Here is a 25,346-nt window from a genome sequence, read left to right on the forward strand (position 1 = left end):
CAGACCCTTATTTGAGAAAATGATGGCACTTCAAGCCCCTATTTGACACAAAGTCCACTTCGGGCCCTTATTTGAGAAAAGAGAAAATTTCAAATAAGAGCCTAAAGTGCCCTCATTTTTTTTCAAATAAGGACCCGAAGTGGACTTTGTGTCAAATAAGGATCTGAAGTGGCATGTGAGTCTCAAATAAGGGCTTAAAGTGGCCATGAGAGTCCCAAATAAAGACCTGACCTCGCCGGTTGCCGAGCGGCAAAATATTCTGGCCGATCAAGGGTATTTTCGCCAAAAAAATCATTTTAATTTTAAATTATTTTTATTTCTTTTTTCTTTTCTTTTATTTTCTTTTTTCTTTTTCTTGTTTTTCCTTTTTCTAGTTTTCTCTTTGTTCTTCGCCGGTGGCCAGCCGACCACCGGCAAAGCCCGAGAAGGGCTACGCAGGGGCGACCCTCTCCGGCAACAGACGAGGCCATCCTCGCCGGCCATGGGCCTCGCCCATGGCCGATGAAGGCGGCCTCACCCAAGGTGAGGGTCGCCTCGCATAGGCAAGGCCATCCTCGCCCGTTGCCAGCGAAGCGACCCTCGCCTAGATCTTGCAAGGGCCCGCCTCGCCCATGGCTGGCCTGGGTGGCCTCGCCCAGGGTGAGGGTCGCCTCGCGCAGGCGAGGTCGTCCTCACCCGTTGCCAACGAGGCGACCCTTGCCTAGATCTAGCAAGGGCCCGCCTCACCCAAGGCCGGTGCAGGCGGCCTCGCCCAGGGTGAGGGTCGTCTCGCACAGGCGAGGCCGTCACTTGCCAAATCGAGCTAGGTGAGGGTCGCCCAGCACCTAGCCCTTCTCGGGCTTCGCAGGTGGCCAGTAGCCGGCCGGCCACCGGCGAAGAAAAACAAGAAAACCGGAAAAGAAAGAAAAAAGGAAAAGGAAAAAAGAAAAGAAAGGAAAAAAATTCAAAAGAGTAAAAAACGAAAATACCTTGACCATCCAATAAGCAAGGCCCTTTTTTGAAACAAATATAGCAGTTTCATGCCCTTATTTGAAACAAAATTCACTTCAAACCCCTTATTTGAGAAAATGAGGGCACTTCATATCCTTATTTGGAATTTTCCCTTTAAGAAAATAAAGGCACTTTAGGCCATGATTTGAAATTTTCCCAATTTTCAATGGTTTGTTATTGCCACATCACCATCATATGTGGCATATAATTTTCATTCATATCCACAATATTTTGACACCTGTCTACCAATCAATATCAGTAGGTGATGTGGAATCTAAATTAAAAATTAAAAATCACTTCACCTCTCAACTCTTTCTTTTCTTCCTCCTCAGTCCATAGCTGCCTAATCTTTGCTCCTCCCTCGTCATCACCACCAACAGAGTCACCGGCGTCCTGACCAAGTTGACCACCACTACATTCAAGCGAGCATGGCCGGCTCACTCTGTTTTCTCCATCTCAAGATCTAATCGTCCATGGCCGAAATTGTCAGCTCTCATCCATGGCCGTTTTCGGCGTCATTCATCCATGATTGAACGCGTTAAGGCATCATCTCTATTGTTCATCCATGGCTAACCACAAGCCGACGACAAGGGACGACATATCTCGATATTTGAGCTCTGTACGTGCCTTCGAGATCTCAACCTCGCCTGTTGCCATGGCCGACCACGAGCTGACGACAAGGTACAACTTAAAGAAGACGGCTTCCTCTATTTTTTTTTCTTGATAATTGAGCTTTGTCCATGGCCTTTGAGATCTCGACCTCTCTCATCGACATGGACAAGACCAGATTTGGAGATACGACTCCAGTTCAGTTCTAGACGAAAAAAATGACTAGAAGCCGCTGTGACAATGGAGGGGTGGCTTGGCTGTTGACAGGTTCAACCACGAGCTGAATCCAAGGGACAATAGAGCCGACCGCAAGCAACGATGGAGGAAGACGAAGGCGACCAAAAGCATGACGGAGCAAAAGCTTCCATGGACGAACAAATGCAGATTTTTTTTTTTTTTTACTTTTATTCTACATCATCAAACACATGTCATTTTGTTAAGTAAAAAATAAATACCACCTCAGCGGCTAATGTGGTAGTAATAAATCACCGAATATTTTCGCGGTCATGAGAGACAAAACATGCATGGGTGATGTCAATTGGAAGACCACACTCTCTTTCCTTCCCCTCTCCTTGACTCCCTCTCTCCTCTCCAATATTAGGGTCATCTCTTCTCTCTCTTCTTTAGAAACCCACTTGCTCTCTTCATCCCTCTCTAATTGAGACACACGCACTTGAAGTCTCTCCACTCTTGGCCCTCTTCGTCCTTCTTGAGACCACTCTCTCTTCATCTCATTTTGCCTCTTAAACGCACAAACTCCATCATCTCCACCTCACCTTCATCTTTCGGTCCAATCATCTTCATCACCACCAGCCAACTTTCTCATATCTCCACCCCCCCCCGGTCTCGTCATTCTCGGTTCCACCACCACCACACTAGGCGACTCTCTCTCGGCTCTCATCCTCGTCAACACCCACTCTCAATTCTCGGTCCTCTCCTTGCTCCCAATACTAAGAGTTCTCCTCGATTCCTCCAACGTCGCTTTGTCTTATCCTCGCTTAAGGTGGGAGCCCCTCTTATTTAAATGTAGTTCGTCGAGGACACCATGTAAACCGAAGTTAAAAGTCAAGGTGTGACACGAACCCAATATACCGGTTATGGCATTTCATCTTCGTAGTATGTTAACGTGGCATTTAGGTTTTGTATTACGTTATCCATGAAGTTACACATATATGTTTAACATTACAGAGAGATTGTGAGTTGCGTGAGGTACTTGATAATTCTAGACAATTGAGTTGATTGCTCGAGATTTTGATGAGTTTTTCTTTATAAGCTTTTGTTTTGTCCGAATAGATATTGAAGTCTTCATTGATCGTCATTCATCTCTGCCATGTTAATCCATGTCCTTCCCTGAAATCCCACACAATGGTGCACAATCCCTGTAAACCATGGTACACTCCGTCAATCGTGTTTTCAAAAATCATAATTGGCAATCATTTATATGCTGCTAAATACTGAGTATGTGTCCACGTTACAGAAAAGACTTGGTTTGAAATGGAAAATCAGGAAGATGAATCTCACAAGGACCTGGAATTGGATGATGAATAATACTTGGAGAAGAAGCTTGAACTTAAGAATATGCCATTGCAAGACAAGGAAGAAAGATCAAATGAGATTTCCAACACTCTCGGGAAAACTTAATCGCTAAGAAACGAAAGCTCGGGCAATTTTATAATGAAGGTGTGCTTTACACTTCTATCCTTTTAGATTCATCAAAACAAGTTTATTAATTAAAGGAAGTTGCGAAATATCGGATGCGATTTTTATATCTCTTGTTTTTTTATGCTGCAACAAGCAAGATCTCAGAGAACTTACTAGCAAGAGGTGCTAAAAAAAGTGTAAGAGACTTCACCATTTTCTAAAAGTGACTGAAATTGTTGCATTGCTATTTGTTTGGAGTAATTTCCTTTTAAAAATTAGCTCCTACATTGTAGAGAATCTCAAGTATATTTCTAAACCCATGAAACCAAATGTGTATTTGTTGTCTATTCAATTAAGAGGAAAGAGGACATCCATTTGGAACATAGAATTAGGCATTGAAACTGCAGAACAAATGTGTGAGGCAGACAATCACTCTAATGGAGGATAAGGAGGCTGACCTTCTGAAGCGTATGGAAGTTGTACTTGGGGATTCGAAAGAAAAGGAAGAAAAACTTTAGGAGGCAGAAGAGCTAAATCTCACTCCCATCACAATGGAGCGCCAGAGCAAAGATGGATTGTAAGAAGCTCAAAAACTAGTGATCTATGTGACTTTCTCCTTTCTTTCCTTCCTTCATTTCAAGTTTTAGAAATTTTTCATACTTGAATCACTCAACTCATCATGTAGGCATTTAAAGAAATATCGAGTGCTCATATTTGTCTTAATAGGATGGGTGAGCTTGATACTAGGCTATTCATTGAAGTGTTCCAAAGAAAGAGCTTCTATGATTTGTTCCTTTTGGGAGGAGCTTTTAACCGACCCCTCATGGCATCCTTTGAAGATTATCAAGGCTCAGGGGAAGCATCGGTATGGGTGTTATACATGTATTGGCCTTTTACTACTTGTTAGATTTGCCTCTTACATGATACTAAAGAGCTTTTAAATCTCAAAAGTATATTATTTAAAATCACGATTATGGGTTTATGGTACTAGTTGTTTTTTAAGCTTAATCCAAAGCATTATGATTGTACTATTATCTGTTCCTTGTGTCCAATAAGAGGCCTTTGATCTTCTCTCCTGCTAATAAATAGCTACCTGAAATACACAATTGACCAGCCAAATTTTCGCCAACTAGCGAGCTGATGCATCTCACAATAGATGCACGTAAGGTGCACGAGAGATGCATGGGTGTTATCGAGGGAAAAACACGCCCATGCTCATATAGGATGAATAGCAAGAAGCTTGGAAACTAGTGATCCAAGTAACTCCCGCCCTTCTACACATGATATACATCTAAATCCACTTACAAAAAACGTAAAAACTAGTACTTCTTAGTCTACTACAAAATGACCTCATCTAATGGCAAGCACTGAACATGCACTAGTATTTCTTGGTCCACAACTTCACAATCTACCACCTATTATATCAATTGAAGATTGGCTCGGTGAAACTTGAACATTCCTTACTCATGTTTGTTCATTGGAGAAAAATGGACCTCCCATGTCAACAATTCTATCACTACTAGGCATTTGCGGTAAAAAAGAAAAATCTGACATATGAAATTGTTTTTCTTATCAACATACATATAAAACATTAGACAAAGATATTATCCTTAAATATGAATTCCCAGTTTTAGACTTGAAAAGTCTATATCATATCCTTATTGAGCTTGAAGATACAAAATGAGCATAAAATATTAATCACAATATACACAAGTATTATGAAAATAAAATGTGGCTACAAAAATACTAATTTGAACTCTCTCCTTCCTGATCATAGCAGATTCTCTATTAGATGGTCCACTAGCTTGTGCACTATCCTGTACACCGCCGGCCTTCTTTGGTCTTGTGACATTCCGAATTTTGGCCCATTTTTGGGATTTATAAAACGTATAATTCGTCAGTGCGCTTATAATAAAATCTCGCCCGGAACTGATCACTCCTGGGTTTTTATTATTTTTAAAATTAGAGATTTCGCTAGAATCGCACTCGATCGAATTTGGCCGTTATTTAGAGCCCAAACTTTGGTGTCGAATTTCTCGGAGTTCCGGGACGAATTTAATTGGACGGTGTCGATATTATTGTGGCCAGCGTCGGTATTACCCGGAGTATGTGAAAAGTGGATTTTTGACCGGGTGCGGATTTGGGTAGACCTCCCTCGTGGTGTGTTTCGGCATATTTTATTTTGGCCATTTTCCTATATTATTAATTAGGATTATAGGGGACCATTAGATCGTTTTCGGGTTTGAACCGTGTCCGTTGGATCGCACTCGAGTGAGAGGTTTGACTTTGAGTCTCTCTCTCTCTCTCCTCCCTCTGCCGCGCTGAGCACGTCCCCTCCGCGCACGTTCACCCCCCTCCATCATCACGTCTGTTCTCTCTCTCTCTCTCTCTCCTTCTTTCCCTCTCTCTTTCCTCTCTCCGCGCGCACGTCTTCCCCATGCGGCGTCCCTCAGCCCCATGCCATGCGAGACCAACCCCCCGACACACTTCTTCTCTCTCCTCCCTTCTCTCTTCCTTCTTCTCTTTTCCTCTTCTTTCTTTTCCTCGTTCTTCACCGGCGTCTGGTTCTGCTTCGCCCCGCTCCTGCTCGCCCATCCGCCCGAGCCCGCCTGACCGCCGAGCGCCGCCGCCGTCTTCCTCGCGCCGTCGCCGCGCCGCCGTGCCGCCGGAAGCCCCACCCCGACGCCGCCTCCCTTCCTTCCCAAGCGCGCGAGCTCGGCTCGCCGCCCGCCAGCTGTCTCGGCCCGTCGCCTTGGCCCGGCCGCCTTGCTCCGCTTCCCGCGTCCAGCTCGCCGCCGCGGAGCTCGGCCCGTCGCCTTCGCCGCTCGTTTGTTCGTGCACACGGGAGCTCGCCGATCCGAGCTCGTCCGTTCCGTGCCGCCCACCGCCGGCTAGCTGCGAGTCGCGCCGCGTCGCCCTGCCCGTCCCCGTCGTTCTTGCTGCCGCCGGCCGGCTCCTCATCCATCGCACTCGCCGGCCCAACTCACCGCCGGTCCGCTCATCTCTCCCCTCCGCCCGATCCCTCTCTCCCTCACCCTCACCCCCGCTCACTCTCTTTCTCCCCCTGTTCGGCTCGTCGCCGCCGCGTCGTCGTCGCCTCCGGTCGCCGCCCGGCCAGCCCGGCCCAGCCCCGACCCGGCCAGCCCAGCCGTAGCCGGCTCGTCGCCCACGCGACCAAGCCGCGCGCCCGTCGCCGTGCCCGTGCTCGTGCCCGTTCCGCGCCCGTGCCCGTGCGTGTGCCCGTGGCCGAGCCCGTGGCCGGGCCTTGTGCCCGTGGCCGAGGGGCGTGCCCATGGCCGAGCGTCGTGGCCGAGCTCGCCGCGCCGTGCCCGTCCGACCAGGCGTGTCGCCCGTCCGACTAGGCGCGTCGCCCGTCCGTTCGCCCGTGCGTCCCTTGGCACGCCGCACGGCCATCGCGCCGCAGCGCGCTGGCACGCCGATCGGCCATTGTGCCCGCATTGGCCGGCCACCGCGCCTGTTGGCCCGCGCCCGCGCCCAGTCCGGTACTGTTCACCCGGGCCATTTTGGGCCCGAGCCGACTTTTCCCGGGCCAAACTTAGGTAAGTGACTTCCTAAACCTTACCTAGTACTTTGGGTATTTTTAGACTTGTTTAGGGTGAAATTTAGTACCGGCTTAGGAATTAATTTAAGCGTGGGCTAATTAGATTGAGTGTGCTTAATTGGTGAATTATTGTGGCGATAATTGTGCGGCTGATTTAGTGATTGACTGAGATAAATATGCCTGACTGAATTGTCGTGGCGCTTGTGGGTGAATTGGATTAATTGAATGTGCCGACTTGAATGTCGGGTCGGTGGGCCGATGTCGGGAGCATGAATTGAGTTGACTGATGTGGCGTGATAGATTGACATTGGTGAATGGGTGGTGATTGAAATTGATTTATATGACTAAGAGCATGGTGAATTTTGTATTGTGGTGCATGTGCATGAGAAAAGCCCGGATCGATCGGAGGGCTGAGCCTGAGGCCTGTTTACGCGGGCTATGAAAGGTGAGTTAGACCTGAGGCGTAGGTTACGCGGGTCATTGGAAAGGGAAAAATGTCCTGAGGCGTGGTTACGCGGGACTGAGCCCGGCTTGATCTGAGGGCTGCCAACCTGAGGCGTGGTTACGCGGGTGTGGCTAGAAAGGCAAGTAATGACCTGAGGCGTGGTTACGCGGGTCGAGAGAAATGTCCTGAGGCGTGGTTACGCGGGACTGAGCCCGGCTTGATCTGAGGGCTGCCAACCTGAGGCGTGGTTACGCGGGTGTGGCTAGAAAGGCAAGTAATGACCTAAGGCGTGGTTACGCGGGTCGAGAGAAATGTCCTGAGGCGTGGTTACGCGGGACCGAGCCCGGCTTGATCTAAGGGTGAGCCGAGGCGCAGTGGCGCGGGCTGTGAGATTGGGCCCGAGGCGCGATGGCGCGGCGTGTGAAAGGACACGGGAGGTCGTGGAAAGTTGTTCGGCCACGTATGCGAGTTGAGTGTGATTGAATTGATTGGACTGGCTGATTGAATGTGTGATTGAATTGGTTGGATTGATTGAGTGCTAGTGTGGTTGATGCTTGAGTGATTGTGATATGTTATTAAACTATTAATATTGCATTGTCACGTTTAACTAACGTGCAGAGCATGCGTTTGATGGCGAGGTAAGTACAATGACGTGAATTTTATATGTTGTGGGGTAGATTGCATGTACGACTTGTCTGGGTACGCATTGGCCTACGTGGGGTGTAGGGGGTTGCTTATTGAGACTCGTTCTCACGGTTATTATATAACCATTTCAGATCCGCGATCATGAGTGACTGGAGACGCTGCAAGGGTATCTCGGAGATCAAGTACGGGTCAAGTTGCCCCATATTTTTGTGTGCCCCTCTTTTGTATAGCGAAGTAGGATATCCAACCACTACTCCGTTTTAATGTTGTGTATTTGGAATTATTGTTTTGTGTTATCCCTTAGTCATATTTTACTGTCTGGGTTGTTTTATTTCGCTTCCGCTTGCGTAGTTCGTTTGGGTCGGCGACGCGTCTTGGGACGTCGCGTTCAATACGACCGTGGAAGGGGTGTCGCGAGCCCGTTGAGGTTCGGGGCGTGACATCCCTGTTGATTTGGTATCAAAGCAAGGTAAGCTCGATCCAAGTTGGTCGAAGCCTGGAGTGATAAGGAGCGATGACTTTGGGGTAGTCAGTTAAGGAGTCTTGTGTGCCATGCGTACCCCGGACCGTGTGATTGTGATTCTTTGAGTGATTATATGCAATGACATGTGAAATGCAAAGGTGCGTCGGGACTTGAGGTAAGTGCGTGAAACCCGTTGGTTGTGATTGAGTGATGTTGGTGATTTGCCGCCCGCTTTGTGAATTGTGGTTGTGATTTGGTGTCATGGATGATTGGCTGCCTGCTAAGTGAATTATTGTTGTGATTCACTGCCTAGGGCTTTAGACTGATATAGTTGGCCTAGGTCTTTAATTCTCGAGGGGAATTATAGCAGGTAAGTGAGTGGTGTGACCTTGTGAGTTTGAGCAGTTGAGGTCGAGGTCGAGGTCGAGGTCATGTAGGTCCGCAAGCTAGAGTTGCAGAGGATTCCAGATGGGATGAGATTTCGAGGGCACTCGAGGGAGTTGGAATTTTAATGGGAAGGCAAACTGAGGAGCGAAATGCTACTGTTGCTACTAATGCCACCGATGCTTAGGCCATTATTGTCGCCGTTAATGGAAATGTTAGGAATCAAGGTCAAGGGCAAGTTAATGCAGTCAGATAGATGCGTCAGCTGGTTGGAAAATATTTGAAATCGAAACCTCTGAAGTTCGATGGTAAAGGTGACCCTGAGGCTACATTGCTTTGGAGGTATTCGGGTGCACTGGTGAGGAGAAAGTGACCCTGGCTATATATCAACTCTAAGGAGATGCAAAGGATTGGTAAGAGGGCCCCGAAGTGGGATATTTCAGAGGGCATATTTCCAAGCTGGGGTGTCGTTATCGAGGCCTTCAATGGGAGGTACTTTCAGAGAGTGCGCGAGAACAGAAAATGACAGAGTTTCTTCGGCTTCGCTAAAATTGAATGTCAGTTGATCAGTATGAGGTAGAGTTGGTAAGGTTGTTTAAGTACGCACCAAGGATAGTTAATGATCGTGTGGATAGGACAAGGAGGTTCGGGATGGACTGAAACCGAACCTCCGCAGTCAGTTGATGTTAATGAACTTAAGGGATTGTAATGAGCTGTATGACAAGGCTTAAACGGTTGAAAGGGATATGAATGAGAGGGTTACCGTATATGGATCGCGATACGCGCCGACTAGGGACAATAGGAACTTTGGAAAGTCGAACTACTACTCCAACGCCGCATGTCGGTCTTATGGAAAGAGGCATAGGAATGACTATTGCCAAGGTAGAAGTGGAGCATGTTGTGGATGTGGATAGTAAGGTCACCAAGTGAGAAATTGTTGAACCGATAGGTTAGGTTACTAATGCAATCGCAGCGACCGCAGGTAGGACATTAAGCGAGAGCTGCCTCGCAGATTTATCAGAATCGACTAAGGATGTAAGGAAAAGTGTATGTTGTGGCTGAGAAGGAAGTGAAGGATGTGCCTTGAAAGTCTAGATGCATTGTGAAATGGTATTGGGTACAATAGGAGATGATTTTGAAGTTATTACTTGAATGGTCATGTAAGACTTATAATCACTTATGGTGAATAGGTGCAATCATTTTGAAGATTTCTGAATTACTGATGATATTTTTGGACTGGTTTGGAAGGATGAGTATTGCTTAGAAATTTCAGATTTTGTAAAGAACCGGGGTGATTTAATTTGGGAGACTGTTGGATTGAAATTGGAGGGATTAAGCCTCGTCTTTGAGGTGTGGAAAGATAACTATCTTGTGATTAACTCGTTGGTTAAGGAGTCAAGGCTAGAGGACATAGCCGAAGTGTGTAATCTTCCTGATGTCTTTCCTCAGGAATTGCCGGAATTGCCCACCTGATAGAGAAGTGGAGTTTGTGGGTGAATTAGCCCCAGGGATAGAACCGATCTTGAAAGTGCCCTATAGGATGTCACTGTTGGAATTGAAGGAATTGAAGGTCCAAACGCAGGAGTTATTGGATAAAGGTTTTATTCGCCGAGTGCGTCTCCATGGGGAGCGCCAGTGTTGTTCGTGAAGGAAAAAGGATGGATCCTTGAGGTTGTGCATTGACTACAGACAATTGAACCAGGTGACCATTAAGAATAAGTATCCGTTGCCAAGGATAGATGACATGTTTGATCAGTTGCAAGGTGCATCGATATTTTCAAAGATCGACTTGAGGACGGATTACCACCAATTGAGGATTAAGGAGGATATACCGAAAACGGCATTTAGGACGAGATATGGGCACTATGAGTTTACAGTAATGCCATTTGGACTAACTAATGCCCCCGCTGCTTTCATGGATTTAATGAATCGGGTATTCAAGGAATTTTTAGATCAGTTTGTGATCGTGTTCATAGATGATATTCTGGTGTATTCAAAGAGTTCCGCCGAGCACGAGGTACATTTGGAAGAGGTTCTACGGACCTTAAGAGAACACGCACTCTACGCTAAGTTCAGTAAGTGCGAATTCTGGCTTCACCAAGTGGCGTTCTTAGGACATGTGATATCCGGGGAAGGAATTGCGGTGGACCCGACAAAGATTGAAGCCGTCACGAATTGGCCGAGACCGACAACAGTAACCGAGGTTCGGAGCTTCCTCGGACTAGCAGGTTATTATAGACGCTTCATGGAGAAGTTTTCGGCATTAGCGACGCCGTTGACGCGGTTACTAAAGAAGGAGATGAGGTTTGAATGGACGGATAAGTGCGAAAGGAGCTTCCAAGAATTAAAACAGAGATTGACGACCGCGCCAAGTGTAACGATCCCGTCGAGCCGGGAGGATATGAGATTTACTGATGACGCGTCGTTAAGAGGATTGGGATGCGTGCTAATGCAACACGGGAAAGTAGTGGCATACGCATCGCGGCGGTTGAGGCCACACGAGCAGAACTATCCGACGCATGACTTGGAATTGGCCGCGATTATTTTCGCTCTTAAGATTTGGAGACACTACCTGTGTGGGGAGAAATTTCAGATTTATACGGACCATCAAAGTTTAAGGTACTTATTCTCCCAAAAGGAATTAAATATGAGACAGCGCCGTTGGATGGAACTCCTTAAGGATTACGACTGCGAGATTATGTATCACCCTGAAAAAGCTAATAAGGTAGCAGATGCACTGAGTCGGAAATCGAGCATTGCGCATATGATGGTCAAGGAGTGGACTCTGTTGGAGGGAGTTCGGGATTCAGAATTTAAGTTTGAAGTGAGTCATGTCTCGAGTCTACTTGCAGCGTTAAGGATTGAACCAGAAATACAGACTAAGATTAAAGCTTTACAATCGACGGACCCGGAGACTCAGAAGATTTTGAGTATGGATGCCACAAAAAGGAAATCGGATTTTCAGGTATCCGAGGATGGAATTCTAAAGTTCCGTGGACGGTTATGTGTACCCAAGTGATACAGAACTGAAGGAAGAGATTTTGTCTGAAGCACACCGTAGCAATTACAGTATTCACCCGGGTAGTACGAAAATGTATCAGAACTTGCGCCAGCATTATTGGTGGAACGGCATGAAAGTGGACGTAGCTAAGCACGTGGCCAAGTGTTTAACATGTCAGCAAGTGAAGGCACAACATTGTAAGCCGGGTGGAATGTTGCAGCCATTGGAAATTCCCGAGTGGAAATGGGAACACATCACGATGGACTTTGTAATGGGATTACCGAGAAGTCAAAGGGGTCATGATTCGATTTGGGTGGTAGTCGACCGATTGACAAAGTCAGCGCATTTTCTACCTGTACGAAAGGACTTCGCCTTGGAAAGGTATGCCGAGATTTACGTGCGACAAATAGTTCGTCTGCACGGAGTGCCAGTGACAATCACTTCAGACCGGGATCCTAAATTTACTGCCGCCTTTTGGAAAAGCCTTCATGCGGCATTAGGAACGAAGTTACAGTTTAGCACGGCCTATCATCCCCAGACGGATGGCCAGTCTGAAAGGACAATTCAGACCTTGGAAGACATGCTACGAGCATGTGTTTTGGATTTTAAGGGTGGTTGGGAGGAACAGCTACATTTGGTGGAATTCGCCTACAACAATAGCTACCAGCAAAGTATCAGAATGGCACCATTCGAGGCACTCTATGGCGGGGCTTAACACCGGTTTGTTGGGATGAAGTTGGTGAGAGGAGCATCACAGTCCTGAGTTGGTTCAAGAATCCCGAAAACAGTCAAGGTAATTCGGGATAGGCTTAAGACCGCTCAGAGCCGCCAAAAGAATTATGCGGACCGGAGATGTAGGCCTTTGGAATTTCAAGTGGGGGACACGTTTTCCTCAAGGTATCGCCTATGAGAGGATTATCTCGGTTTGGTAAGAAAGGGAAGTTGAGCCCGAGGTACGTGGGCCCATTCGAGATCTTAGAGAGAATTGGTACCTTGGCTTATCGTCTCGCGCTACCACCAAATTTGTCTCAAGTGCACAACGTATTCCACGTGTCAATGTTAAGAAAGTATAAACCGGACCCGACCCACGTGCTGAACTACGAAGAGATAGACATGGACGACAGTGTCGTATGTGGAAAAGCCGATTCGGATCAAGGACAGAATAGAAAGAGTCTTGGAACAAAAAAATTCCGATGGTCAAGGTGATTTGGGAGCACCATGGAACTGAAGGTGCGACGTGGGAAAGCGAAGAGTTGATGCGACATCAATACCCCCATTTGTTTGAATAGCTGGGTTGGTTTGTAAATTTCGAGGACGAAATTTTTGTAAGGGGGGAAGAGTTGTGACATTCCGAATTTTGGCCCATTTTTGGGATTTATAAAACGTATAATTCGTCAGTGCGCTTATAATAAAATATCGCCCGGAACTGATCACTCCTGGGTTTTTATTATTTTTAAAATTAGAGATTTCGCTAGAATCGCACTCGATCGAATTTGGCCGTTATTTAGAGCCCAAACTTTGGTGTCGAATTTCTCGGAGTTCCGGGACGAATTTAATTGGACGGTGTCGATATTATTGTGGCCAGCGTCGGTATTACCCGGAGTATGTGAAAAGTGGATTTTTGACCGGGTGCGGATTTGGACTGGTAGACCTCCCTCGTGGTGTGTTTCGGCATATTTTATTTTGGCCATTTTCCTATATTATTAATTAGGATTATAGGGGACCGTTAGATCGTTTTCGGGTTTGAACCGTGTCCGTTGGATCGCACTCGAGTGAGAGGTTTGACTTTGAGTCTCTCTCTCTCTCTCTCTCTCTCTCTCTCTCTCTCTCTCTCTCTCTCTCTCTCTCTCTCTCTCTCCTCCCTTTGCCGCGCTGAGCACGTCCCCTCCGCGCACGTTCACCCCCCTCCATCATCACGTCTGTTCTCTCTCTCTCTCTCTCTCTCTCTCTCTCTCTCTCTCTCTCTCTGTGACATTCCGAATTTCGGCCCATAGTTGGGATTTATAAAACGTGTAATTCGTCAGTGTGCTTATAGTAAAATCTCGCCCGGGAACTGATCACTCTCGGTTATTATTTTAAAATTGAGATTTCGCTAGAATCGCGCTCGATCGAATTCGGCCGTTATTTAGACCCCGAACTTGGCGATCGATTTTCGGGAGTTTGAGACGAAATGAACCGGACGGTGTCAATATTATCGTAGCCGGCGTTGAGATTGTCGGGAATAATGGAAAAAGGGAGTTTTTGACCAGGTGCGAATTTGGACTAGTAGACCTCCCTCGCTATAGTTTGATTTAATTAATTCGGCCTTTGTCCCTTTTTATATGCGAGGCTTATTTTGGACCGGTAGATCGCTTTTGGTTTTGAATTTGGGTCATCGGATCGCATTTAATATTTGATTGAAGTTAATTTTTTTTATTGTTTTTCTCTCTCCTCTCTCCTCCGCGCGCACACTCCCCCTTCTGACCGCACACGTTCTCTCTCTCTCCCTCTCTCTCTCTCTCTCTCTCTCTCTCCCCGGTCACCTTTTCCCCTTGCGCACGTTTGGCCCCCCCTTGTCAGACTCATCCACGCATCTCTCTCTCTCTCCTTCTTTCTCTTCTTCTTCCTTCTCTCTCCTTCTTCTTCCTTCTTCCTTCTTCCTTCGTCGACCCCGACTGGTTCTGCTTCTGCCTTTGCTCGTCCAACCAGTCGCCGCCGACCGCCCTTCGCCGTCCGCCTCGCGCCACCGTCGCCCGACCGAGCCGTGACACCGCTCGTCGGCCCTGTCCGCTTTTGCGGCTCTGTCCATCGCGCGCACGAGCAAGCAGCCTCGCCAAGTCCGCCGCGGCCCGGCTGGCCCGGCCACCGCCGCCGGCCTTCCTCCTCCGTCGCCCGGCCACCCGTGGCGCCGCGCGTGCCGCCTCCGGCCGCCGCACCCGGTCCCTCTCCTGTTTCTCTCTTCCCCGGTCCCTCTCCCTGTTTCTCTCTTCCCCGGTCCCTCCCCTGTTTCGGCTCCGACCGTCCTGCCGCGTGGCCCGGCGAGTCCCGGCCGCCGCTGGGCCGTTCCGTGCCGCCCATTGCCGCTGCCCGCCGCCAAGCCGTCGTCCCGCCGTGCCGCCCGTCGCGGCTTGCTCATCGCCGCTGCGCTTGCCATGCGTCGCCAAGCCGCGTCGCCGTCGCCGCCATCGCTCGGCCGTCCCAGCGTGACGGCCAACAGCCAGCGGCCAGAGCCGGCTCAAGCCGCTTGCCCGGCCCGTGCCCGAGCTTGCCTAGGCCGTGGCCGGCCCGTTGCCCACGCGACCGGGCCGCTCGCCGTTGCTCGGCTCTTGGCCCGTCCCCGTTGCCGGTCGGCTCGCCCGTGCACCCGGCGCGTTGCCCGTTCAGCCGGGCCGTCGTCCCGGAGCACGTCGCCCATCCCGCTCGGGCCGTGCGCCCGGGCACGCCGTTCGGCCACTTGCGCCCGCGCGCCGAGGCACGCCGATCGGCCACCGTGCCCGTGTTGGCCGGCCACCGTGCCCGTTGGCCCGTGCCCGCGCCTAGTTCTAAGACTTGTTCACCCGGCCATTTTAGGCCCGAGCCGATTTTCTCCGGCCAAAATCAAGTAAGTGACCTCCTATTCCTTATTTAGGACTATGGGTATTTTTAGACTTGTTTAGGATGTGTTTGGTACCGGGTTAGGAATTAAATTAGGCGTGGGCTGATTTGGTGATTGTGCTCAATTTGTGAATTATTGTGGCGGTAATTGTGTGGTTAATTTAGTGATTGATCGAGATAAATAGCATGACCGAATTGTCGTGACGCTTGTGGGTGAATTGGATTAATTGAATGTGTTGACTTGAATGTCGGAATCGTGAGCTTGTGATTTGAAATTGGGATGATTGAGGGTGCATATTTGTGGCTATTGTTGGTGGGTCAATGATTGGCTTATCGTGGCATTTGTGAGTGGAATTGATAGCTGAATGTGACCGACTTGAAGGTCGGGTTGGTGGAATATTGTGATGAGCATGCCTTGAGTTCGATTGGTATGATTTGTGAAAATTGCGAATTGTGTTATGGTGCATGTGCATGAGAAAAGCCCGGATTGATCGGAGGGCTGCCAACCTGAGGCGTGGTTACGCGGGTGTGGCGAGAAAGGCATGACCAGACCTGAGGCGTAGGTTACGCGGGTCAATGGAAAGGGAAAAATGTCCTGAGGCGTGGTTACGCGGGACCGAGCCCGGCTTGATCTGAGGGCTGAGCCTGAGGCGCAGTGGCGCGGGCTGTGAGATTGGGCCTGAGGCGCAGTGGCGCGGGCAGTGTGAAAGGACCTGGGAGGTCGTGGAAAGTTGTTCGGCCACGTATGCGAGTTGAGTGTGATTGAATTGATTGGACTGGCTGATTGAATGTGTGATTGAATTGGTTGGATTGATTGAGTGCTAGTGTGGTTGGTGCTTGAGTGATTGTGATATGTTATTAGACTATTAATATTGCATTACCACGTTTAACTAACGTGCAGAGCATGCGTTTGATGGCGAGGTAAGTACAATGACGTGGATTTTATATGTTATGGGGTAGATTGCATGTACGACTTGTCGGGGTACGCATTGGCCTACGTGGGGTATAGGGGGTTGCTTATTGAGACTCGTTCTCACGGTTATTATATAACCATTTCGAGATCCGCGACCATGAGTGGACTCGGAGACGCCGCAAGGGTATCTCGGAGATCAAGTACGGGTCAAGTTGCCCCATATTTTTGTGTGCCCCTCTTTTGTATAGCGAAGTAGGATATCCAACCACTACTCCGTTTTAATGTTGTGTATTTGGAATTATTGTTTTGTGTTATCCCTTAGTCATATTTTACTGTCTGGGTTGTTTTATTTCGCTTCCGCTTGCGTAGTTCGTTTGGGTCGGCGACGCGTCTTGGGACGTCGCGTTCAATACGACCGTGGAAGGGGTGTCGCGAGCCCGTTGGGGTTCGGGGCGTGACATCCCTGTTGATTTGGTATCAGAGCAAGGTCAGCTCGATCCAAGTGGTCGAAATCTGGAGTGATAAGGAGCGATGACTTCGGGGTAGCCAGTTAGGGAAATTTGTGTGCAATGCGTACTCCAGACTGTGTGATTGTGATTTGCTAAGTGATTTTTATGCAATAATGTGTGAGGTGCAGGTGCGTCGGGACTTGAGGTAAGTGCACGAACTCGGTTGACTGAGATTGAGTGATGTATGTGATTGGCTGTCTGCTTAGTGAATTATTGTTGTGATTCACTGCCCAGAGCTTAGACTGGTATAGTTGGCCTAGGTTTTTAATTCTTGCGTGGAACTTAGCAGGTGAGCGTTTGTGAGAATCAATAAGATGAGTGGCCGAGGTCGAGGTAGAGGTCGAGGTCGAGGTCGAGGTCGAGGTCGCGTAGTCCCGCTAGCTGAACTAATGGGGGACCCCAGGGTAGATGAAATGTGGAGGGCGCTAGAGGATGCGGGAATATTATCAGGTAGACAGACGGGGGAAAGAAGTGCTACTGTCGCCGCTGCAGCTGCTAGTGAGATTATTGGGGATAATGGAGGTCAGGGGAATAATGTGATTGGTGGAAATCCTGGTCCAAGTGCGAGTAAATGCAATCGTGCCAATGTCCAAGCGGTCGAAGCAGGCTTCGAGGTTGAAACCCCAAGGTTTGATGGGAGAGGTGACCCGAGGCTGCACCAAGATGGGTAGAAGAGCTAGAGAAAGCTTTTGAGGTGCTGGGGTGTACTGAGGAAGATAAGGTAACGCTAGCAGTCTACCAACTTCAGGAAAATGCCAGCGATTGGTGGAGAGCCACCAAAGGTCAAGTGTTCCCCGCTGGTACTGCCCCAAATTGGACCGTTTTTACCGAGACCTTCAACGGCAAGTATTTCTCAGAAAGTGCCCGAGAACAGAAACTGGCAGAATTCATGAGACTCCGCCAAGGTCAGAGGTCGGTAGATCAGTATGAAGCCGAGTTTGCAAGGCTGTCCAAATTTGCCCCCAGAATAGTGGAGGACCCAATGGACAAAGCTAGGAGGTTCCGGGATGGGCTGAAGCCGGACCTTCGCAGTCAGATGATCTCATTGAACTTGAGGGGTTATAACGAGATATATGAAAGGGCCCAGGCAATTGAGCGAGATCAAACGGATCGGGCTGCCGCTTCTGGATCGCGGTATGCCCCGGCTAGGGACGACCGTCAACTTGGGAAAAGACCCATGGCAGGAAATAGTCGCTTTGTCCCTTCCGTTCGGAGGAATATTGGGAAGCCAAACCGTTATCAGAACGCCCAGTGTAGGCTATGTGGAGGAAGGCACGGGAATGGACCTTGCCCAAATAGGGGCAGAGTATGTTTTACATGTGGTGGAAGGGGCCACCAGATGAGGGAATGTCCTAACAATAGGCAGACCGGGTCACCTACACTCCTGCCGCCGCCGCCGCCACCCCGGAATGGGAATCAGTTTAGAACTATCCAGCCGGCCAATCAGAATAGGCCGCCGGCCCAAGGACGGGTGTATGCAATGGCAAGGAGGGAGGCTCGGGACGCGCCCGGGCGTGGTCACGGTGTACAGTCTCTCGCGTGATCATGCCGCATATGCCTTGTTTGATCCGGGGCGTCGCATTCATTTATATCTCGAGCAGTTCGTTAAATTATCCGGGATTGAGCCAAAACCGCTTGATGTTATGCTGTGTGTGACTACTCCGCTGAATGATAAAGTACTGATTGTGTTGGGATGTCCCGATTGTAAGATAGTGATCGGTGATAGGGAAGAAAGGATAGATTTGGCGGTTTTATCTATGCATGACTTTGATGTGATTGTCGGTATGGACTGGCTAGTCAAACAGAGAGCTGTTATGGATTGTAGTAGCAGGGTGATCCAATTTAATCCGGTTGGACATCCTAGATTTGAGTTTGTGGGAAACCGAAGAGGAACCTCGATCCCTTGGATTTCGTCGCTCGAAGTAGCCAAGCTTCTGGATGAAGGGTGCCAAGGATTTCTGGCAAATGTAGTTGATTCGACGGCTGGAGAGCCGAAGCTAGAAGATATAGCCGTGGTGTGCAATTTTCCCGATGTCTTTCCTCAGGAATTGCCGGGACTGCCACCTGATAGAGAAGTGGAGTTCGTGATTGAGTTAGCCTCAGGGACGGAACCAATCTCGAAAGCGCCCTATAGGATGTCACTGTCTGAATTGAAGGAATTGAAGGTCCAAATGCAGGAGTTGCTAGATAGAGGCTTTATCCGCCCGAGTGCGTCTCCATGGGGAGCACCGGTGTTATTCGTGAGAAAGAAAGATGGATCTTTGAGGTTGTGCATAGACTACAGACAGTTAAATCAAGTGACCATTAAGAATAAGTACCCACTACCAAGGATAGATGACCTATTTGATCAGTTGCAAGGAGCATCGATGTTTTCAAAGATCGACTTGAGGACGGGGTACCATCAACTGAGGATTAAAAAGGAGGATATCCCAAAGACGGCATTCAGGACGAGGTATGGGCACTATGAATTCACGGTAATGCCGTTTGGACTGACTAATGCCCCTGCTGCTTTTATGGACTTAATGAATCGGGTATTCAAGGAGTTTTTGGATCAGTTCGTCATCGTCTTCATAGATGATATTTTGGTGTATTCAAAGAGCCCCGAGGAACATGAGGTACACTTGGAAAAGGTTCTACGAACGTTAAGAGAGCATGCACTGTATGCTAAGTTTAGCAAGTGCGAGTTTTGGCTGAACCGAGTAGCATTTCTTGGGCATGTAATTTCCGGAGAAGGAATCTCCGTGGACCCGGCAAAGATTGAAGCAGTGATGGATTGGCCGAGACCGACGACGGTTACTGAGGTTCGAAGCTTCTTAGGACTGGCAGGTTACTATAGACGATTTGTGGAAAGATTCTCAGCAATAGCCACTCCATTGACAAGGTTGCTTAAGAAGGAGACTAAGTTTGAATGGACGGAGAAGTGCGAAGAGAGCTTTCAGGAGTTGAAGTAGAGATTGACGACTGCGCCAGTGCTAACGATCCCTTCAGGTTCGAGAGGATATGAGATTTACAGCGATGCTTCGCTCAAAGGATTGGGATGCGTGCTAATGCAACATGGAAGGGTGGTTGCTTATGCATCGCGTCAGTTAAGGCCTCATGAGATGAACTATCCAACTCACGACTTGGAATTGGCAGCAATTGTTTTCGCACTTAAGATTTGGAGGCACTATTTATATGGAGAAAGGTTCCAAATTTATACGGACCATCAGAGCCTCGAGTATTTATTTTCGCAGAAAGAATTGAATATGAGGCAAAGGCGTTGGATGGAGCTTTTGAAGGACTATGACTGTGATATTTTGTATAATCCCGGAAAAGCCAACCGGGTAGCGGATGCCTTAAGCCGGAAATCGAGCATCGCGCAATTAATAGTCAAAGAGTGGATTTTATTGGAAGAAGCGCGAGACTCAGAGTTTAAGTTCGAGGTAGGACGCCTCTCCAGTTTGGTGGCAACGTTAAGGATTGAACCGGAAGTGCAAACCAAGATTAAGGCGTTACAGTCTACGGACCCTGAGATTCAGAAAATTCTGGAGATGGATGGCACTAAGAGGAAACCGGACTTCCAAGCGTCCGAGGACGGAATTCTTAAGTTTCGAGGACGGTTGTGCGTGCCCGATGATTTGGAACTTAAGGAAGAGATTTTATCGGAAGCTCATAGGAGCAATTATAGCATTCATCCGGGCAGCACGAAGATGTACCAGAATCTCCGACAGCACTATTGGTGGAACGGAATGAAAGCGGATGTGGCCAGGCATGTGGCTAAGTGCTTGACGTGCCAACAAGTGAAGGCACAGCATTGTAAACCTGGTGGGATGTTGCAACCGTTGGAAATCCCAGAATGGAAATGGGAACATATTACAATGGATTTTGTAACGGGATTGCCAAGGAGCCAGAGGGGACACGACTCTATTTGGGTGATAGTGGACAGATTAACCAAATCAGCGCACTTCCTGGCAGTGCGAAAGGATTTTGAGCTAGAAAGATATGCAGATTTATATGTACGGCAGGTAGTCCGATTGCATGGAGTACCGGTATCGATCACTTCGGACCGTGATCCTCGGTTTACTGCGAATTTTTGGAAAAGTCTGCAATTGGCCATGGGGACTAAGTTGCAATTCAGTACGGCCTATCATCCTCAGACGGACGGCCAGTCTGAAAGGACGATTCAGACATTGGAAGACATGCTGCGAGCATGTGTTTTGGATTTTAAAGGTGGTTGGGAGGAACAGCTGCATTTAGTCGAATTCGCCTACAATAACAGCTTTCAGCAGAGTATTGGGATGGCGCCGTTTGAAGCACTTTATGGCAGAGTGTGTAGAACACCGTTGTGTTGGGATGAAGTGGGGGAAAGAAGTATAACGGGTCCAGAGTTGATTCAACAATCGGTAGAAACAATAAAGATTATCCGGGAAAGGCTAAGAACAGCTCGAGTCGTCGGAAAAGTTACGCAGACCGAAGGCGTAGACCGTTGGAGTTTCGAGTTGGCGACCATGTGTTTCTTAAGGTCTCACCGATGAGAGGACTATCTCGGTTTGGCAAGAAAGGGAAACTAAGTCCAAGGTATATAGGCCCATTCGAGATTTTGGAAAGGATTGGGATGTTGGCATATCGTCTCGCCTTGCCGCCGAATTTGTCGCAAGTTCATAACGTCTTCCACGTGTCAATGTTAAGAAAGTATAAACCGGACCCGACCCACGTGCTGAACTACGAGGAAATAGACGTGGACGACAGAGTGTCGTACGTGGAAAAACCAGTTCGGATCGAGGACAGAATGGAGCGAGTGTTGCGGAACAAGACAATTCCGATGGTTAAAGTGATTTGGGAACACCATGGAACCGAAGGTGCGACGTGGGAAAGTGAAGAGTTGATGCGACACCAATACCCCCATTTGTTTGAATAGTTGGGTTGGATTGTAAATTTCGAGGACGAAATTTTTGTAAGGGGGAAGAGTTGTGACATTCGAATTTCGGCCCATAGTTGGGATTTATAAAATGTGTAATTCGTCGGTGTGCTTATAGTAAAATCTCGCCCGGAACCTGATCACTCTCGGTTATTGTTTTAAAATTGAGATTTCGCTAGAATCGCGCTCGATCGAATTCGGCCGTTATTTAGACCCCGAACTTGGCAGTCGATTTTCGGGAGTTTCAGGACGAAATGAATTGGACGGTGTCAATATTATCGTAGCCAGCGTTGAGATTGTCAGGAATAATGGAAAAAGGGGAGTTTTTGACCAGGTGCGAATTTGGACTAGTAGACCTCCCTCGCTATAGTTTGATTTAATTAATTCGGCCTTTGTCCCTTTTTATATGCGAGGCTTATTTTGGACCGGTAGATCGCTTTTGGTTTTGAATTTGGGTCATCGGATCGCATTTAATATTTGATTGAAGTTAATTTTTTTTATTGTTTTTCTCTCTCCTCTCTCCTCCGCGCGCACGCTCCCCCTTCTGACCGCACACGTTCTCTCTCTCTCCCTCTCTCTCTCTCTCTCTCTCTCTCTCTCTACCCGGTCACCTTTTCCCCTTGCGCACGTTTGGCCCCCCCTTGTCAGACTCATCCACGCATCTCTCTCTCTCTCCTTCTTTCTCTTCTTCTTCCTTCTCTCTCCTTCTTCTTCCTTCTTCCTTCTTCCTTCGTCGACCCCGACCGGGTTCGTTCTCGCCTTTGCTCGTCCAACTGGGCCGCCGCCGACCGCCCTTCGCCGTCGCCTCGCGCCACCGTCGCCCGACCGAGCCGTGACGCTGTTCTTCGGCCTCCCGTCCGCTTGTTGCCGGCTCTTCATGGCCAGACACGAGAAGTAGCCTATTGCCCGGAGTCCGCCATGCGCCCGGCTGCCCTTGGCCGCCCGCCGGCTGTCCTCCGTCGCCCGGCCACCCGTGACGCCGCCGTGCCGCCGCGCGGCGACTCCTCCCTCTCCCTCCTTTTCTCTTCCCTGGTCCCCTCTCCCCTGTTTCTCTCTTCCCCGGTCCCTCCCCCTGTTTCTGCTCCGACTGGCCTCGGGCCGCCGCGGGCGAGTCCCAGCCCGCAGCCGCCCGTCCGGCCGCCGCTCTTAGCACCGCGCCTTGCCCAGTCGCCGCCGTGCCGCCCTCGCCGCCGCTCGTCGCGCCCTTCGCGTCGCGTCGCCGCCATCGCTCGGCCGTCCCAGCCCGGCCAACCAGCGGCCCGGAGCCGGCTCAAGCGCTTGCCCGGCCGTGCCCGAGCTTGCCTAGGCCGTGGCCGGCCCGTTGCCCACGCGACCGGGCCGCTCGCCCGCTGCTCGCTCTTGCCCGTCCCGTTCGGTCGCTCGCCCGTGCACCGGCGCGTTGCCCGTTCGCCGGGCCGTCGTCGGGCACGTCGCCCATCCCGCTCGGCCGTGCGCCCGGGCACGCCGTTCGGCCAGCTGCGCCGCGCGCCGGAGCACGCCGATCGGCCACCGTGCCCGTGTTGGCCGGCCACCGTGCCCGTTGGCCCGTGCCCGCGCCTAGTTCTAAGACTTGTTCACCGGGCCATTTTAGAGAACGATTTTCTCCGGGCCAAAATCAAGTAAGTGACCTCCTATTCCTTATTTAGGACTATGGGTATTTTTAGACTTGTTTAGGATGTGTTTGGTACCGGGTTAGGAATTAAATTAGGCGTGGGCTGATTTGACTGATTGTGCTCAATTTGTGAATTATTGTGGCGGTAATTGTGTGGTTAATTTAGTGATTGACTGAGATAAATAGCATGACTGAATTGTCGTGACGCTTGTGGGTGAATTGGATTAATTGAATGTGTTGACTTGAATGTCGGAATCGTGAGCTTGTGATTTGAAATTGGGATGATTGAGGGTGCATATTTGTGGCTATTGTTGGTGGGTCAATGATTGGCTTATCGTGGCATTTGTGAGTGGAATTGATAGCTGAATGTGACCGACTTGAAGGTCGGGTTGGTGGAATATTGTGATGAGCATGCCTTGAGTTCGATTGGTATGATTTGTGAAAATTGCGAATTGTGTTATGGTGCATGTGCATGAGAAAAGCCCGGATTGATCGGAGGGCTGCCAACCTGAGGCGTGGTTACGCGGGTGTGGCGAGAAAGGCATGACCAGACCTGAGGCGTAGGTTACGCGGGTCAATGGAAGGGGAAAAATGTCCTGAGGCGTGGTTACGCGGGACCGAGCCCGGCTTGATCTAAGGGCTGAGCCTGAGGCGCAGTGGCGCGGGCTGTGAGATTGGGCCTGAGGCGCAGTGGCGCGGGCAGTGTGAAAGGACCTGGGAGGTCGTGGAAAGTTGTTCGGCCACGTATGCGAGTTGAGTGTGATTGAATTGATTGGACTGGCTGATTGAATGTGTGATTGAATTGGTTGGATTGATTGAGTGCTAGTGTGGTTGGTGCTTGAGTGATTGTGATATGTTATTAGACTATTAATATTGCATTACCACGTTTAACTAACGTGCAGAGCATGCGTTTGATGGCGAGGTAAGTACAATGACGTGGATTTTATATGTTATGGGGTAGATTGCATGTACGACTTGTCTGGGTACGCATTGGCCTACGTGGGGTATAGGGGGTTGCTTATTGAGACTCGTTCTCACGGTTATTATATAACCATTTCGATCCGCGACCATGAGTGACTGGAGACGCCTGCAAGGGTATCTCGGAGATCAAGTACGGGTCAAGTTGCCCCATATTTTTGTGTGCCCCTCTTTTGTATAGCGAAGTAGGATATCCAACCACTACTCCGTTTTAATGTTGTGTATTTGGAATTATTGTTTTGTGTTATCCCTTAGTCATATTTTACTGTCTGGGTTGTTTTATTTCGCTTCCGCTTGCGTAGTTCGTTTGGGTCGGCGACGCGTCTTGGGACGTCGCGTTCAATACGACCGTGGAAGGGGTGTCGCGAGCCCGTTGGGGTTCGGGGCGTGACATCCCTGTTGATTTGGTATCAGAGCAAGGTCAGCTCGATCCAAGTGGTCGAAATCTGGAGTGATAAGGAGCGATGACTTCGGGGTAGCCGGTTAGGGAAATTTGTGTGCAATGCGTACTCGGATCGTGTGATTGTGATTTGCTAAGTGATTTTTATGCAATAATGTGTGAGGTGCAGGTGCGTCGGGACTTGAGGTAAGTGCACGAACTCGGTTGACTGAGATTGAGTGATGTATGTGATTGGCTGTCTGCTTAGTGAATTATTGTTGTGATTCACTGCCCAGAGCTTAGACTGGTATAGTTGGCCTAGGTTTTTAATTCTTGCGTGGAACTTAGCAGGTGAGCGTTTGTGAGAATCAATAAGATGAGTGGCCGAGGTCGAGGTAGAGGTCGAGGTCGAGGTCGAGGTCGAGGTCGCGTAGTCCCGCTAGCTGAACTAATGGGGGACCCCAGGGTAGATGAAATGTGGAGGGCGCTAGAGGATGCGGGAATATTATCAGGTAGACAGACGGGGGAAAGAAGTGCTACTGTCGCCGCTGCAGCTGCTAGTGAGATTATTGGGGATAATGGAGGTCGGGGGAATAATGTGATTGGTGGAAATCCTGGTCCGGTGCGTAGTAAATGCAATCGAGGCCAATGTCCAAGCCGGTCGGCAGTTTCGAGGTTGAAACCCCAAGGTTTGATGGGAGAGGTGACCCCGAGGCTGCACCAAGATGGGTAGAAGAGCTAGAGA

At 49.2% G+C, this 25,346-nt stretch overlaps 1 pseudogene; it reads right to left on the reverse strand.

The window, feature by feature from the left end:
* Nucleotides 1-4,885: 4,885 nt before the first annotated feature.
* The window catches only part of LOC130134851 (uncharacterized), a 33,247-nt pseudogene continuing 12,786 nt past the window's right edge, over nt 4,886-25,346 (reverse strand).

Source organism: Syzygium oleosum, unplaced genomic scaffold (assembly GCF_021117445.2).
Source record: "Syzygium oleosum isolate NSW1041296 unplaced genomic scaffold, Sole_v2.1 Sole_v2.24, whole genome shotgun sequence".
Classification (NCBI taxonomy): Eukaryota; Viridiplantae; Streptophyta; class Magnoliopsida; order Myrtales; family Myrtaceae; genus Syzygium; species Syzygium oleosum.